Genomic DNA, 20,140 nt, shown 5'->3' with positions numbered 1-20,140 from the left:
CCTGATATAATGTGCAATTAAAAGCAGCCCATGCCATGATCGTGTGGGTATTCAATTTGAGCTTTAATTTGGGTTTTATTAGTGCTATGTGTCTAAAGTTAGGTAGTCTATGGACGTTAGTAATTGTAGAAAAACAGCAATAATTACCAACTTGAAGGATCGATAATTACTTGCACGAATTAGAAATTATAGATGGAGAGGTCAAAACAGATCGCAACTGTATATTTATAAAATTTGGTTGTAGAATTTTTGCAATATTGGTAATATGAGTATGTTTAATTAAAAATGAATTCTTTGAGTAAGCAAGTTATAGCTAATTACTAGCTTATACTCACCATTATTATATATTTACCGTGATAACCATTTGTATGTAAATAAGCATTAATTTTGCTATCTTTTGAGATATATTTCAACGAACCACTACTTCTTCCATCAACAAATAGCGATTTCAAAATAAAAAAAAAAACATGTCACCTCCGTTTTATTGTAGGGTTTGGCTTGCTCAATCTTTTTCTGCGTAGTGCATGTTGGGGACTGTTGGTTGTTTTTTGTCGTTTATTGTTTTAGCCATGTTATTGTCTATTTATTATTTCCAGATTATACCATTTGATTCCACCCACATGGTATATTCTCCTTGTTAAAAAAATAACTTATTTATTCTGTGCCAGAATATAATAAATTTGAAACCAGTATTTGCCCGATACCCAATATCATTTACCTTATACCTTCACTATTTGTCTGTATATCGTAAACCAGAGCTGTCTTCACTAAGTACATCCACAAGGTATCGTTACTTTACGAACCCTCGAGCTGTATTTATCTACTAACAGACGAGATGTATTTATTGATACCCATGGGATGGATTTACGTCATACCGACCCCAAACAGGATGTATTTACTAGATACCCCTATTTCTTTTACCTGATACCGCCGTTATGTGCCTTTATCATATACTTAGACTAAATAACATATGATTTTTACCGTATGATAATAGCTTTAAATTAACGTATTTTCCATATTTTTCGAATTTGTGCTTAGCGGGCTGATATGAAAAGTTTATCACAAGCTTCGATTGTTATCACATGCCTTTCCGTAACGTTATCACATGGCATTCCGGTGAAACTCGGCAAATTCCGGAAACTACACCTCAATGCTACGTTTTCAGTGAAAAACGTTACAAAGTAGTGTACAAAACAATTATTTGAATACTGGAAAGTATGTTGTGTAAAATAATTAAATTAAATTAAAAAAAAAAATTTTTTTTTTAAATATATTGAATAAATGCATTTTGAAGTTTTTCTGAAACATTATTTAGAAAGTTACTTTAAAAAAGTTGACTTTTCTAAACAATGCTCATTATGTTTATTGTTGAATTATTTTTTTTTTGTCGATTTGTCTATATTAAAATGTTTTTTTTTCTCTGTTGAGGCATATGATAGAAAGATTTCATATTGAATGAACCAAATTTTGGTCCGACGTCCCTGAACTTTTTACTCTTTCAACTTCTTTTCGGGAACCACGTAGAAGGATCAATATATGAATCTGTTATTTTTCTCTACTGTTGAAGCATATGATAAAAAGATCATAACATGTCATTTTTCATATCGCATGTATTATCAGCCCTCGGTCAATATCAGCCCTCGAGCCATGCGGCTCTTGGGCTGATATTGAACCTAGGGCTGATAATACATGCGATATGAAAAATGCCATGTAATAATCTGATATTATCGTATACCACAAAACTGTCTTAATTAAATAAGACCCAATCATTTTATCAAGCCTCCTTGTGATACCCTAATCTGCATATATAATATTCACCAAAAGATACCCTAATCTGCATATATATAATATTCACCAAAAGATTGCTTAACTATATAGATATAGGAAGATCTGGTATAAGTGCCAATGAAACAACTCTCCATCCAAATCACAATTTATAAAGATAAACCGTTATGGGTCAAGGTACGGTCTTCAACACGGAGCCTTGGCTCACACCGAACAGCAAGCTATAGAGGGTACCAAAAGATTACTAACTTGTAAAACCACTCAAACGCGAAATTCAATGGCCAAATCTATATAAAAAACAGAAACGAGAAACACTTATAAACCACATAAACGAACAACTACTATACTCAAATCTTGTATTTACTAAACACTCTCACGATACAAGAGCTGTTTATAAAATACTTTATCGGACCACAGATGAATTATCACGTTATGATTGGTTAAACGCCGTCACGTGGTGACCCCCTATGAGACCGTATGGGGTTAGTAAGTTTCATATGGGGTTCATGACGCGTTAATGGCGACGTCATCTATTAATGTTGTTGTGTTTCATTGTTTATTTTTCAACAAAACGCCGCAGAAAAAGTCCAGCGTCATATAAATTCGTTATACGGTTAACTACTGACCCCCTACGGATCCATAGAGGGTGAATAAAATTCAAAGGGGACTCGGCCTCTGGCCTCACCCCCTATGGATTTTACTAACCCTCTATGGATCCGTATGGGGTCAGTAGCGAACCATATAACTTATAGTATCTCCCAAAGAGGTGCCTTTACTATATATGCAACACAAGGTGCCTTTTAGATTGTACCTTGGAGCTTGAAGTGTGTTTTCTATAACCCAATTATTTACAATCCATTGTTTTTCTGAAACTTATCTAAATCTGTCATAGAAATAAGGACCAAGTAGCATGGGAATACAGACGATGATATATAGCCCATTTGTTTTTGTAACTATTCGTGTGCAAGTCATGCTGTATTATCTGTAGTGTTTAAATTACCGGTTATTTATTGAAAATTTATGAATAATAAATTCATATCAAAGGCCATTCACTTTTATTTCAACAATACTTTATAAACTTTTAATCCTTAGGAAGGTCGTGTTTGTTTCTAGCAGAGAAAACAATGAAATCGTAAATATTTTAGCTCTTGCGCATGGCCTGTATTTCAATGCATATATTTATATTTGGATTCTGTTCAAACGGTACACGGTAGGTATAGTCGTTTTTCGAGTGAATCTGTCCATTTTTTTCGAGTGTAGATCGGGATTTTTCGAGTGATAAAACATGCGATCAGGTCAATAAACTGTTAATTCGTAATTATAATAGTTTTTTACTTGACTACCCATCTTATTTTGAATACCATACATGTTTTGAGTAACAAAGAAGCACAATTTCCATGTATTTAACCATTAAATTCATTGTTTGTTGTTGTCCGGGCGTTTTCGAGAGGAACTGTGAAACGGTCCGTGTTTTTTTTAACGAAAATTTAAATAAGAAAAGAGGTAATCTTGACTTTGAAAAATGACTTTTCTGGTTTATAAATGTAATTCGATGATTGAAAATATCATATATTCTCAAAATATCACCAAATCATATTACTACGTTGATCAAAATTAACTTTTTTTTAATTTAATGCAAATTTTAGTTAGGAAAACGTTCTACAACAACATTCATGCATTGGCGGATCCAGGGGGGGTCCGGGAGTAAGAACCCCCCTTTTTTGGGGCCGATCAATGCATTTGAATGGGGACACTTAGCTGGAACCCCCCCCTTTATCCTGGGTTGGGAACCCACCCCCTTTTTAAAATGGCTGGATCCGCCCCTGCTTCATGTATTGAAAAAATAGAAAATATTGGAACTTTTATTAAAAAAAAAAAGGTCTTTAGAACATACTGCAGGCGACTCATAATCTTTTCAACTTTAATTTCTTTTTTTTGTTGTTGTCGCGGTTAATAATATTTTTCGTGGTGAACCTCGGAGTTTTTATACGTACAATGTATTATAGTATACCGTTGCCGTCCGTCGTCAGCATGTCGGCTAATAACCCCAAAACCCTGTAACCAATTTAGATGAAACTTCGGTGAATTATTAACATCTATTGAAGTATCTTCCCTTTCGTATTTTGTAAATTTTAGATTTTTCTGTTTCCGAGTTATGAAATTTTATTAAAAAAAAACTTGAAGCTCTAAAGAGCCTGTGTCGCTCAACTTCGTCTATGTGCTGCTGAGCCTGTGCATATTAAAAAAAGGACACTCTTCAACATGAAAGACAAGACTTAGAATAGAATTCATGACAAATTCTCGGTTTTGGTGATCGTGACTTGTTTCTATATCTTACTTTACTGAACTTTCTTGCTGTTTACAGTTATCTTTATCTATAATTGATTGATTCATAAGTTTCAGAGGAAAAGATTTTTATAAAAAAATGTTTGCGTTTCACATGTCTTATTGTCAACACTCTCATTGTGTCAAATAAAATTCCGAAAGTCGTTGGTCCACGAAATGTACATTGTCGTAACCTTTGATGGTCATCAATGACATAACGAATAGCCAATGAAAATGTCGTAATATCATCTTATCATGCTGGATAAGCAAATCAAATTAACGCAGATTTTCGTATCACACTCCGTGCAGTGTGATGTAAGAAATGGTTATTCTAACTTATTCATGCAAGAAATATATAAAAAGTCACAACCCTAATAGAATGAACCTCATTCTGTGAAAACGCGAGGGGCGTATGATGCACCAATGGCACAGCTGTTTATTTAAAACGAAAAGTAAAACACCTACTGGACAGCAGAGAAGAATCAGAAAAATGTATTGTTTGTGTTAGATGTATTTCTAATTGTACCCATCTGATGAGGTATTTCTTTTTTTAGACTGATTTTTATAGTTCATTCTTATGTTGTACTGTTACACCACTGTCCCATGTTACGGTAGTGTTGAGATCCCGCTTACATGTTTAACACCGCCACATTATGTATGAATGTGTGTGTGCCATAGCAGGAGCTTGTAATTCAGTTTTTGTCGCTTGTTGATGTGTTACACGTTTGTTTTTTGTTTACCTTTTGAACATGCATTAGGCCGTTTGTTTTATCGTTCAAATTGGTTTACGTTGGTCATTTCGGGGCTTTTTATAGCTTACTATGCGGTATATGGGCTTTTCTCATTATTGAAGGCCATACAGTGACCTATAGTTGTTAATTTTTTCCCTAATTTTGTTGAGAGATGTCTCATTGGCAATCATACCACATCTTCTTTTTTTATATGTAAACAAAAAAATTCTATGGAAGAGGTCTGCCCCCTGTCAACACAAAAAAAAATCATTAATAACAAAGAATAAAATTTTCACACACTTTATCCCATTGACAATTAACATGATTAAATCTGAATTAAATTTCATATATACATGTAGTTAGGGAGCTACCATTTAATTTTTATGGGGGTGGGGAATAGGATGAAATTTGAAAAAAATAGGCAGGACAGGAGTTTTGAGTAAAAAAAAAGGCAGGATGAGACACTTGCAAAAAAAAAAAGTCAGGACGACAATTTAGGTAAAAAAAAGTCAGGATAAACTAAAAAAAAGAGGCAGGACCGAACAGAGTGAAAAATAAAAAGGCAGGACAGAGATTACAGCTAAAAAAAATGCAGGACAAAATCCCCCCCCCCCCCTAACAATCAAATGGTAGCTCCCTTAACAATGAAATAAATAACTCATTAGTTTCATTCACTATTTATGCATACGTCTCAATCCAAATTGTCTATACTTACATTATATTGTTGACTTCATGAATATATACTGTATATGTAATTTATAACATGTGGAAAACAAAAATGTATACAAAAAATTAATGACTGATACTTTTTTATAAAGTGCAGGTGTAATAGTACATCTTTATCAAACTGATGAATGCATTGTTTTCGTGTCTTGAAAAGTACCTAATTGGAACCCTTTTCTATTGTTATTAAACGTAAATACACTGACAAATAACATTCTTAGCTATAGAAATTTTGTATAATCACTCGATAAAACAAGGACGCACTCGAAAAAACCCGGACTGCTCTCGTAAAAACCCGACCATAGACAAATGAATTTAGTCTCAAAATGTCGTTTAATGCAACAACAAGAATTTTTGTAAAGTGTCTGTATAACTACAGATATATGGATTCCCTGTGTGCATTTCCATGGACATTTGCATTGGTATGTGTATAAAAATGTTTTTTTTTCTGTTTTGGGGAATAAAAGCATTGTAAGGCGAAATTATTAACACACCTTGCATATCCTTGTATATTAAACTCAAGCTTCTATGTCATGTTTTGTCAGAAAAGAGGGACGAAAGATACCAAAGAAACAGTCAAACTCATAAATCGAAAACAAACTGACAACGCCATGGCTTAAAATTAAAAAGACAAACAGAAAAATAATAGTACAGATGTCACAACATAGAAAACTAAAGAATAAACAACACGAACCCCACCAAAAGGAAGGGTAAGCAGATCCTGCTCCACATGGGGCACCAGTCGTGTTGCTTATGTGATAACAAATCCGGTAAATAGTCTAATTCGGTAGGTCACATTCATGAAAGGGAAGGGGATTGTAGTTACGACGTAAGGAACATGCCCGATATTATTTGCGAAACAGTTATTCAATAACGGTCAATCAACTCGTGATGGCGTCTGTAAAATTTACGAAGGGATGATTTCAACTTCACCATTTGGAACTCTTGGTTTAATAGCTTCCTTGTGAGCAGCAGCCCTCTACCGAGAAAATCATGATAGGAAATGCAAGCACGGGAATATCGTATCAATTGGAAGATCTATACCCCGTATGCAGGTGCTGCTTGAATTTTGCTACTTTGAAATGGAAAGTTCACAATTGGAAAGCTGAAATCATCTGTTTTGTCGTAAAGTTTTGTTTTCAACCGACCCTCATTGAGAAAGTTTTTGATAATATTCACTCGAAAAAAAGTAGTCACACTCGAAAAAGCCAAATCAAATCACTCGAAAACCCACGATCCTAGCCGCACACTACACCTACCGTCCGGTAGCCGAGTTTAAAATACGAATGTGTTTTGCTTGCATAGTATAAAGTGCTAAATATTTCAATTTTATTTGCGGGTTTCTAAATTTGAATACATTTTTACTCTATGAAATTGAAATTGTTTAAATGAACCGAAAAAATATATATTATAAATACTGTTTTGGAATGAAGATGTATGAATGCAAGCTGGACATGAACGGTATATCATTTATAGCATATTTGGATAGATCTTTCAATATTTTGTTTAATTGAATAAGTATTGATTTTGTCTCCAGTTGATTTAAATCTAAGTAACTGATTTTTTCAGAGTAGAAAAATAATAATATCGTTTAATTTTATTTATCAAACTTTCTAGTTTTGTTGTTTCGCATATGGCCAGTAATATCTAATGGGATACCTTTACAGTTAAAGGGAAGAATAAATTGCCAAAAAAAATCGAACCGAGAACAGGAGACCAGAAACAAGACTTTAGTATAGAACAAAGAAAAGTGTGGTGCCGAATATGAATAATTGAAAATGATTAGCAAAATAATAAAAGAATATAGACAAATGGTCTAAAAATTTAAAGAATGAAGAAGTGAATGACCCTTTGCTATGCTCAGAGAGACAAACATATCAACTTTAGGACTAATTCAAATATATTTTAAGTTTATAGGAACAAATCTAGGTTAGATGGTATGATAAAACATAATCCTCAACTTCGTCACAGGAAAAATCTGTTGTTTTAGTACTACAAGCTAAGTATACTTTGAGTGTAATATGTTGTATACAGTGTTGTTAAAATACGACAGAAAGTATATATTATTGACCACGTATTCTTCTAATCTGCCTGATGTGTTTTTGGAGAGAAAGTAAATCAAGCAGAACCACTGTACCAACAATAGCGCCAAGAACGACAACTCCCACAATTCCCATATATCTAGCACTCTCCCTTTTATCGGCGACAGATATATAGTTCCGCTTCCATCTTGAGATATTTTTCTTATCCAATTTCATTTCATTCTGAAGCCCAGTAAGTCGTGGTTGTAGTATTTGCCTCAATTCCTTCTTTGCGTGCTTTTGTATATCTTGTGATGTCTTGGGTTGTTCATTATGATGGTTTTTACACGAGCATGGGCAATCAGGTTCTTCTAGGTTAAAAAAAATATACGATACATGAAAGAAAAAGAGTAGCCAATATTGGCAAAACACTACTTATTAAGAGTAGACAAATGCATGCTAGTTCACCTGAAATGTCAACTTGTTAGACGTCTCCCTATATGCAGAAAAATCATAAACAATATCTTCTTGTAACTGGATTTGAATTTTGAATCTTGCGGTTTTACGATTTTGTTTTTTGTATACATCAATTCCATTAGGGTTAAGCTACCGGTTTTTAAACTGAGAAGATAGGTATGTATTACTTGAAAAGAGTAAAATCACAAAAGAACTGAACTACAAGGAAAATTTAAAACAGAAAGTCCCTAATCAAATGGCAAAATCAAAAGCTAAAACACATCAAACGATTGGATAACAACTGCCATATTCCTGACTTGGTACAGACATTTTCTTATGTAGAAAATGGTGGATTGAACATGGTTTTATAGCTAGCTAAACCTCTCACTTGTATGCATTAAATTCCATTATATTGACAACGATGCGTGAACAAAACAAGCCGACAAGTAAAAATGTCAAACATGCAGCAGTCAACATTGTGCTGTAATAATCTTAATTACAAACAACAGCACGTATCGTTCCCGTAATCAAATTGTAATCAAGAATACTACTCCCTCAGAAAAAGTATACGTTGATGAAATATATACTTTAAATATGGCTACTCCCTTTGGATCCCTTTTAATCATATAACCCCTTACGTTACTTTATATTTTATTTTCCTGGAATTCAAATCTTTGGGCGTAAGCGATTATGGTCAAGACTAGTCACGAAAATTGCTACAGAAGCACATAATTATTCAATAATATTTCATAGTTACTTTCATTTCTATGCTTCTTTATCAAAGAAAAACGGTTACTGCAAACTCTATTTGTATTTTATCTGAATATTTCACATTTATACATGTGCACACATATTTGTAAAGGAAAATGATCAATGGCAGTACACATGTACTTGAGTATTTATCTATCATGGACTTTAAAATATGTTCGGGACTCAGATTTCCAGAAAAGAGTATCGAATACGCGATAATAGCAGGATCTGCTTACCCTTCCGGAGCACCTGAGATCACCCCAAGTTTTTGGTTGGGTTCGTTTTGCTTAGTCTTTAGTTTTCTATGATGTGTCATGTGTACTTTTATTTGTCTGTTTGTCGTTTTATTTTTTAGCCATGGCGTTGTCAGTTTATTTTTTATCTATGGGTTTGACTGTCTTTCTGTAATCTTTTGCCCCTCTTTTACAAAGTACAATTGTTAAACTCACCACTTGTTTTCCTTCCGTAAACTTCAACTTCACACAATGTATTTAATAGTTTATTTAATGTAAGGCAATGGTTTTCTACATTATTGTCTTTCGTCATATAAATTTCGACATATCGACCCCTGGTGTTTTTATCCTTAAAGTAACGTTTAAAATTGTCGGAGCTTCTCCAGTTTGATGATAACACAATTTTGAAGTTCCCTGATCGTATCCGTCCCATGATGCATCAGTAGGATTGTATAATAGAATATCAAAATCTCGAAGTCGATCAGCTGAAAAAAATAAATAGACACAAATGAGAATGGTTTTTATTGTGTTGACATTTAAAGGAGCGTTTGGACATATATTGTAATGCACAAAATGCATCAGTTGCAACCCATTGAGTTAGAACATCTCATATTTAAAGCGTACTCGACTACTACATGGTTGATAAACTGGTCGTTGGTGTTAATATAGAAAATAAGGAGATGTTGTATGATTAGCAAGGAGACAACCACATTTCCTTAAGTTCAAATGAAGTGAATGTAAACAATAACAGGGAACCGTACGGCCTTCAATAATGAGAAAACCTATAGAGTATAGTCAGCTTTAAATCTACTTTAATTTGACGTAGTAGCAGTTTGGAAGTTATATAAAGATTCGATAGCTACTGTTCAGTTGTACAGATGATGAGGATGATCGTCAGTTTTTAATCGAATGCTTCTTTTATAATAATTTGAGGTGTGAATTTGTACCAACAACAGTACAAAGAACGACAACTCCTACAATTCCCATATATCTAGCACTCTCCCTTTTGTCGGAGACAGATATATAGTTCCGCTTCCATCTTGAGATATTTTTCTTATCCAGTTTCATTTCATTCTGTAGCTCCGTAATTTGTGGTTGCAGTATTTGTCGTAATTCCTCCTTTGAGTGCTTTTGTATATCTTGTGAAGTCTTGGGTTGTTCGTTCTGTTTTTTTTCACACGAGCATGGGCAATCGGGTTCTTCTAGGTTCAAAAAGTATATGACACATGAAGGAAAAAGGTAGACAATAAAAGAAGAATATTGACAAAACAATACTTATTAACACGATTAAGAGTAGACGAATGCATGTACATTTTGATAAAAATTACGAATCGATGTTGTTCAAGTATTTACTGATACTCGAACTTTAATAATCAGAACAGCAATATAAATGGATTTTTAAGATTGAATAACATAGTCCCTCTCGTTATTTTTTCACTTGACAGTGTTTATTCCTAGGTATTTAATGCAGATCTTCTTCTTCCAGTTAAGCGGCCGCAATCAACTGTCTGATTATTCTGCCACTGTGTGTTGCGCATGAAAGTCCAAAGAAAATTTAATATATTTACATTTTGTGAAAGTTAAAATCCTATATACAGGTGCTCATTAAAAACAAATGTTTATGTTTTATGTTATGTGGTTTGAACCACGTGACCTTGTCCTTTTTGTTAAGACTACTTTCCCTAGTTGTACATTAAAAATATAAATCATATCACATCCAGTCTTTTTCCATCATGGTTCTTAAACTAAAGTGTCTTTTAAAAACTTTCATTGCCGGATATTTATAAATATGTTGTGTAAATCGATGAAAATGTCCTTAAAATTTGACTATTTACGAAATAGCTAGTATGCAATCATGTTTTTTTTTTTTTTTATCGAAATTGGCTGTAAAGTTTAGAAGCAGGTTAGATAAAACCTATCTAATAACCTGAAAATTCAAATTGCAAGGCGTTTCCCTTTGAATATGGCTTCTTTTTCGTGTTTTTCGAGGCGTGTACAAATGATTATTGTCTTTCCAAGCAATTTACGTATATGTTTACTCTTCAAGTTAAAATGATCACTAATCACATTATTTCCGTCATTAAGCTTTTAAAATTAATTTTATATAAATAAAATTCTTGAATAAGGTTGATCGCAAAAACAGCCCAAAACTTAATTGTATCAAGGCATGTGATTCAAATATTATTATTACAGAGTTTTGTTTATTCCCCATAATTAAATTATAATCAAGGATACTGATCCCTCAAAAAAAGTTTACGTTGATGAAATATTAGGTTGGTCCACTCCTGTAAAACATTCAGTATGCCTTCGGAATATACAAATATTGTCAAGAATTTCAATAACGGCCGGGAAACATACTAATGGAATATATACTTTAAATATGGTTACTCTCTTTGGATCCCTTTGGGTCATATAACCCCTTACGTTGCTTTATATTTTATATTCCTGGCTTTCAAATCCATGGGCGTAAGCGACCATGGTCACGACTAGGCCAGAAAGTTACTACAGAAGCACATATTCAATAATATTTTATAGTAATTTTCATTATCTATGCTTTTTGTAAATAGAAAAATGGTTACTGCAATCTCTATTTGTATTTTATCGGAACATTTTAAATTTATACATGTGCACACATATGTGTAAAGGAAAATGATCAATGGCAGTACACATTTACTTGAGTTTTTATCTATCATTTACTTTAAATATATTGGGGATTCAGATTTCCAGAAAAGAGTATCAAATACGCAATAATAGCAGGATCTGCTTAATCTTCCGAACCACCTGAGATCACCCCAAATTTTTTGTTGGGTTCGTGTTGCTTAGTCTTTCTATGTTTTCTATGCTGTGTCATGTGTACTAGTATCTGTTTGTTTGTCTTTTTATTTCTTAACTATGGCGTTAGCAGTTTATATTTTATCTATGAGTTTGACTGTCTCTCTGATATCTTTCGCTCTTGTATAACGAAGAACAATTGTTAAACTCACCACTTGTTTTCCTTCCGTAAACTTCAACTTCACACAATGTGAGGCACTGATTTTCTACATTATTGTCTTTCGTCATATAAATTTCGACATATCGACCCCTGGTGTTTTTATCCTCACAAGTAACGTTTAGAATTGTCGGAGCTTCTCCAGGTTGATGATAACACCATGTTCTAGTACCTTCCCATGGTACAGCAGTAGTATTGTACACAATATAAATATCAAAATCTAGAAGTCGGTTAGCTGAAAAATTTAAATCAAACACAAATGAGAATGGTTCATTATGTTGACATTTAGAGGAGCGTTTGGACATGAATTGTAATGCACAAAATGCATCAGTTGCAACCCATTGAGGTAGAACAGCTCACACTTATAGATCACTCGACTACTACACTGTTAATAAATGGTTGTTAGTATACAAATAAAGATGTATGGTATGATTACCAATGCAAAACCAAACTATCCATAAGTTCGAATGAAGTGGACATGGTGGATGTAAGCAATAATTTAAAACAGTACGTCCTTCAACAATTAAATAAAGCATATAGTCGGGTATAAATCTACCTTATTTGTAGTGGTAACAGTTAGGAAGCTGTATATAAATCTTAACAATACTATTTAAATAAAGCAGCTGATAAGGTTGATGACGAGCTTAATTTTTAATCAAATGATCCTATCGAAATAATTTGAGGGATAAACTCTTTTAGCATATTTCAAGCACTTGTCAGGACTTCGATAACTCAGATGATTCTTCCAACATTTTTTGGATGTTAACACGAGAAAACTTCATGGACAAAAACTTAAGAAGACCAGATCTTGATACTGGGATTTCATATCAATGTGTTTGTTGTTATTTCTATTTTGTTTTGGCTTGGTTATTGATAATAGATTATCTTAAAACATAGACTTATATTTGTTATATTGAATATGTGCCTTACTGCAGCAGTCTGTGCGTCCGTAGATTGTTATGATCTCTATAATAAATTCAACTTCAAGGTCGACAGCCCACCAAAAATAATCTGTATCAAATTCTGTATTAGAGCAAACTCCATGTTGAGGATAAGTCTCCCTTTCCCCATCATTTGCGAGGTGAGGTCCGTACTTTACGCTTGAATTCCTGAAGGTAGTACTTTGTCTGCATTCCTTACCAAGGGCAACATTTTCCAAATGGTCTACAAATAAAAAGAATTTGATAATTACCTCTACACCATATATGTTATATGATTCGCTAATGACCCCACTGATCCATAGAGGGTTAGTAAAATCCATAGGGTTTGATGCCGAAGACAGAATCTCCTATGATTTTTACCTACCCTCTATGGTCTGCAGGGGGTCAGTAGTGAACCGTATAACGAATTTATCGCACGCAGGACTTTTCCCGTTTTGTACAAATGTTGTAGAATAAAAGACAATGAAATACCACAACACCAATAGATGACGTTCCCATTGAATGTAGACCTGACGTCATGAACCCCCTGTGAAATTTACGTGACAGAGTTAAAACAATCAAAAAGTTATTATTTCCCCGCGGTGCGATTATACACCATGGTAGCTAAATTAAATGTTTTCATCAAAGGTTATACCAGATAATGATTTATAATGAATTATGAACTTGAATATCCCATTGGTAACTTTCGCTTTTCTTTAATGACAGCAAACTGTAGTAAATTTTAAAAAAAACCAGAAGAACCAAATCTTCTGAACATGTAAGACGACAAGAAAGTATCGTGCACATAATCGAGCCGAAATATTTCAGTTGTGAAAACAACGAAGCTGAAAGACATGATATTTTTGTTTAATAAAACTAATAGTATAACGAATATTATTTTGTTTCATTTGATTTACCATACTTGATTTACGTAATGAAAAATGGCAAACCTCCTAAAGTGTATGGTTTTGTAGTACCAGTACATTATATCGGCCATTTTTAATTTGGCGGCCATATTGGATGGTGTTTTTTTGGGATCGGCCTAAATTTGGTATATGTCATTCAATCTATTACTTTACCAAGTGCTATGGTCTTACCATAAAGAGACTAACAGTTCTTGTATCCTCTGATATCGTTTGATTTGTTTGAACTTTATAGTTGCCATTTGCTAAAGGCTTCCAGTTTAGAATTTTCCTCGGGTCTTTTTTTTCTTTTATCATACGATACTATAAGACAATATAAGCTGTGTACGGTTTTTCTAATTGGAAATAAACATCACGTATGCCTTATTTAACACACTTCTTTAGTCTGATCTTTCAATTTTTTACCGATGTTCAAATTTCGTAAATCTGTTACGAATCAAGGTAACATAAAAAAAACTTAAAGCATCACATAAACTTCAACTTGAGCGGAACAGTTGTACCGACAGGGTGATCGACACCTGATTAAAAACGAATTAAAAACATTATTGTAAGGAAATGATTTAGAACGATCTTCGTGTTTATTAACTAAAGTGTCGGCTGGCAGGGGAAATAACGAGGGGTTTGAAAAAGGAAATTAGTTTCTCCTCCTAAAACTATGAGATCTAAAAGTCTCTACAATAATAAAGGTATGGACGAAAACTTACTTCTGATCTGGTACGATACCAAAGCTTTCAATTGTATTGCGTTCTGTATACATGTATACCCTTTGTTCTAGGAAAACAACTGTATTCCATGTATATCTTTTTAGATATGTTTTACATACGCCAGGAAGGAGGAGGGAAATGGAAATGAGGAGGGTTGCAGATGGCGGTATAAAAGTAGGAATCAGTAATCCTTGACCACATACTCATTATTCCTATGTGAAAATATACTGTTTTATAAAAGATTAATTTGTTTCGAAATTACAAACTTGCTCTACTCTCCAGATTTTGAAAACACTTTTGAGATTTGATGCTAATGTAATGCCCGACAAGTCAAGTTCTTTATTTAGTTGGTAAACAAACATTACAAAATAATTACTCAAAGGACGGTTAGAGTCCTTGATTGTATTTTTTTTTAGAATTATTCAAACATTACCAGGAAAAATGGTTAATTCCCTTCTTTTTTTTTTTTGGTTTGTCGATGATATTGTTTTCTACGTGGTAAAGTCCACTTTAAAATATAAATGGGAACACGCTAACCATGTAAAAAAATACCAATATTATGGGGACCATCACACAGTCGTAGACGAAGGGGAAATAAACAACAACCGATAAACATGAATATAGCTACGAATGAAAGCAGGCGCAGAGTAAAACAAACCATAAGGAGATTAATGGAATATGAAAACAAATACAATTTTGTATTATTGCCCATTGACATCTTTTCAAAAGGGACAAAAAGGACTACACGAAGAACGTGTACGTGATCATATCCAAGGTTTATCCGTAAAATGTATGATACAAAATTGATTTGCAACGTCTGTTAACCTTGAATAACTGAGATGTAACTGATGGCACGCAGAAAGCATGATTATCTGGTAAACTGGTAAAAATAATATTAATAAATTGTTTGGTACAAATCAATGTTTCTTTTATTCAGAGTGATAATTGCATGCAAATAAAGACCAAATCTGTAGATATACGATATTCACTAGCTCTTTGTCTCTTAAGTTGTGAGTTGGAACCTGTTTGTGTCGGATTTATATGACTCTGATATAAATTAACTAAGGTTGACATGTTCTTCCACTATCAAAACGAATCCCAAAAATGATTCCCAACAAAAACCAAATAAGGGGTACACAATAGATTTTTGTCATGAATAATCCATTTATTAATTAAAAAACGATTGTTCAGAGAACAAGTGAAGGTATTTCCACCAGAATGCACTTACGATAAGAAAAATTTATAAAACCAGTATGTTCTGTCTGAACTGATAGCTTATATCACACTGATTTTCAAAATACAATGTTTGACTGTTCGATATCATATGCAAAAAATCTAAGCGACATCTTGCAAAACCACTTTACACCGAAAGACAGAAATGAAGCGGAAGAGGAAAAAAATAAAAATCTGAACAAATTCAATGTGTCTTTCCACAAGACGAATTATGAATAGCGGATGTGATTATCTTAATATGCAAGTACAAAGTCAATCGTTATACATACAAATATGAAGACGGGGTATGTGATTGCTAATGTGACAACTCTCTACCAGAGACCATTTATGTATGAGAAATGATGACAAAATACGAGAAACTTTATTTGAAATCAAGTCAATCGAAACAAACATGCGTATGAAGGATGTTCACCCCCGATGACATGGAAGATGAAGTCATTTTTGGTTCAGGAAGCTCGAGAAGTTATTCTGATCAAAAAGTGAAATACTATATTCACAATTATATTTTACGTTAAAAAAATATGTGAAAATTGCGTAGAAATTCAATCTTTAGTTTATTCCAAATTTGTTTCCCCTACTGTAGAACCCGATTATCATATACTAGTAACCCCACGTCGTGTGAAACAATCAAAGAGGCACATAGTGTTTTAAATGTTAGTGTAATTGAACGTTCTTGAAATTGAAAAGTCGTTTTTAAATACATGACAAAAAGACAATGATACTGACTTCTTTCATTTTCATGTAGCTGCTCATTTACTTATAAAATGTAATTTACAAGAAATTATCATTACATTGTGAACTATCCCAGGTCAGAAGCAAACGACAGCTTGTTTTCTGTCATCGTTATTGTGGTTTGTACTAGTGTTAAAACATGTCCGATTACAAAATAAGATGTACAAGACCCACTAGATTTTCCAGATGATTAAGTGTGTTAAGAAGAAGCAGAAAGTCTTTTTTTTTATCAAAAGATTTCAATAATTCAAAAAAATATATATTAACTGTTTTATTAAGAAACTTAACAAAAAAAGTACCATGTACATCATGTAAGAAATTTACAATTAATAAATGTATTAAAACATTTTCCATCTTACGGATCAGATCAGTATATAAGCTGGCACAAATGATTTTATACAATATGGTATCCAAAGGCAGGTTGATTTCATATTTTATTTGCGTTATCATTTTGTTTTCTGTTGATTTGTAATATAACTCGTGCGTACATAAAAATAAAAACTTGTAACGTCTGTGTCTCGGAACGGGGAAAATGCATTTATTATTTATTGACAATTTCAGAGGATGATCGAAGGGAATAATGTATCGTTGTTATTTAATCTGCGATAATATATAGTGTTGATGTGATTACTGCTTTTTTATTTGTCACAACGTTTGTCGTTTGATCGTTTTATGAGTGGGCTATTCAATACTAGATAGAAACATTTCTTAATGGAAGATTGGCATTTGTGTATACTTGAGCATACTGTACGATTATAAGTGTAAACTAATTCTAATTGTATTATACAAGTTTATGAATATAGACATTATACCAAAACACGGATCTGATTTAACTTTAAATGATCATTAACTTTTGCGTATATTTGAAACTTGAATTTATTTTTGACATTTTTACCTAATATGTCTGTTTGTTTTGTTCACACATGGTTGTCAATATAATGGAACGTTTTGCGATTTCCATACAAAGAGGGGTTAACCTATCTATAAAAACAGGTTTGGTTTACCATTTTTGTATCTATTCTTGTGATGTGTTTGAGCTTTTGGTTTTTACCATTTGGTTATGAACTTTCCGTTTAGAATTCTCCTGTTTTATGTGGTATTCTTAGATTTCACATGTATTTATGTTATAAAACAATATGCGTCTAAATATTGGTAATTGGTCAGTAAAAACTTTATGAAGGGTTATTTTACTTTCGGAGCTATAACTATAATGTTTGTGATTGTTATTTGAAACTTGTGAAGCGTTAGATGGCTTATTTCAAAATATCTGAATCAAGTTCATGATTGAACTGCTAATGATTTTTCTATGTCATTCATTACCTTAAAGGAAATTTACGAAGAAAGTGTTTATATATTTGATGCAATTTTTATCTTTGTTTCATGTTGTGTTGTGTGGAGTGTTTTACCTCGATTTAAATTATTTATGTCCAGTCGTAGATTGCCATATGTCCAACTGGCTTTAGTTAACGAGCTTAAGTCAACGGAATAACACACGGTTATTTAGATTTAGGGGTTTGTTGTTGTATTTACGGGGACACTTTAACATAAAAAGTAAAATCTTAGTTGGTGGTTAAACTAATATTGATGATATCTAGGTATATATTTCATAGTGCTAAGTGTCATGCTCTTACCATAAGGAACATACCAGTTCTGATATCCTCTGACTTCACATTTAGAATTTTCATCGGGGTCTATTCTTTTCGTTGTTTTTATACAATACCATACGACAGTCTATCTACCTTGAAGTATGTCTTATTCAACTCACTTCTGAAGTCCAATCTTTCAGTAGTTTACCGACGTTTAAATTACGAAAAAAACAAATCAAGGTAACATACAAAAATATAAAGGATCACATGAACGTCTATTGGAGCGACAATTGTTTTCCCTGAATGGTACATCGTTGCGTATGTTAAACATATCTTTGCAACACATTTTGATAGTCATATTAATTATGTGCATAAACTATCATTTCGGGATTGAAGCGGACAGAGGATAGGGAACATGTAAATCATGGGTGGCGAACGGGAGTCAGAAAGTGAGGATCTCGAGAAAAGGGGGGAAATTTGTATATTCTAGAAAGGGGGATTAATCTATTTCCATCTGCTAGTAAAGAAAGAGGAGGAAAACGGGAATGACGGTTAGAGTCCTTGAATGATGGTCTTTTTTAAGAATTGTGTAAGCATTTCCAGGCAAGTGATTTAGTTTCTCCTGTTATTTTTTGTTTATTTATTTATTGTGGTTCGGGCATTTTCTTATAGAGAAAATGGTGGATTCAACCTGCTTTTATAGCTAGCTAAACATCTCATTTGTTTGGCAGTCCATCAACTGCCATTATATTGACAACAAGGTGTAAACAAAGAGACTTATAGGTGAAATTGTCAAAAACAGGGGTACAACATACAGTCAACATCGTGTTTTAATCTTAATCAAGGCTCGTTGTTGAAGACCGTATCTTGACTTATAATGGTTGACTTTTATAGTGGTGACTAGAATGGAGAGTTGTCTCATTGACACACGTATCACAAATTCCTATACATATGCAAAGCACATAAGCACAAATAAGAATACACAAATTTACAATAGCTCAATAATATAATGTTTTGTGTATTAGTATTAATTGTCTTTTCGGTTTTTTTCATAGCAGTTGCTCTTTTGTATCTTTCGCTACTCTTATAGTTTAACCGAATGTGGAAAACTCCATTTAAAACGAGACATATATGTATACATTTTAATAATAATAAAGAGAAAGTCTATACTCGTGTACATAATGAAGCACATGTATGTGTACATGTACCGATTGCAGGATGTTGTTAACGTTAAGTTGTTTTTTAAATGTTTTACAGTTGTTTAGGGGAAGGGTTGGTGGGGTTTGGGTTTTTTTTTTAAATATTTACTGTGCCTAGTTTTGCTTTTGCACATGTGTGTCATTCTGGTTTTTTTTTCATTGGCGTATACACCTAAATTCTCTTTACTAATAATCCTCGGTGTTAAGTTGGTTTAGGTACACTGAGGTTGTCAGTTTAATTCCTGCACTAGTAGGCAATTAAGTGCGCTTGACTCAAATCTAAATTGACTAGAGTAAGTTTTCCTATCGATGGTCGGTGGTGCACTCAAGCTTCCTACGCCAAAAAACTAACCACTACGAAATAGCACAATAGTGCTAAAGGTGACGTTAAACACTAATCAATCAATCCTTTTAAAGATACAGATTATCATCATACATTTTTATATCTATTATTTCAATGTCTTGCAATCTGATTGTCGTACACTAATATATATTGTTTAATATAACTGAATATATATAATCGAGTTGTTGACTAACCCGATAAAAAAAACCATCTGTGATACCATATTCTAATGCAATGTTGCATGTAACAACAATAATTATTATTGGATGACATCTGCCGGAGTCGTTTGCAACAACTTTGCGCAATCGCAGTCGACATTGTCTGTTTATTTTCGATTTATAAGTTTGACTGTTCCTCTGGTATCTTTCGTCCCTCTTTTACGGTATATTTGAAATGTGTTGCCATCGTAAATTTTGGATTTGACAAGGCAATGTTAAATTAAGTACTGTTCTTCCTTTAATTTCTTTAATGTTCGGTTATTATCTTC

The sequence above is a fragment of the Mytilus edulis genome, chromosome 11 (genome assembly GCF_963676685.1).
Source record: "Mytilus edulis chromosome 11, xbMytEdul2.2, whole genome shotgun sequence".
In the NCBI taxonomy this organism is placed as follows: Eukaryota; Metazoa; Mollusca; class Bivalvia; order Mytilida; family Mytilidae; genus Mytilus; species Mytilus edulis.
Note: the sequence above shows the minus strand (reverse complement) of the source record.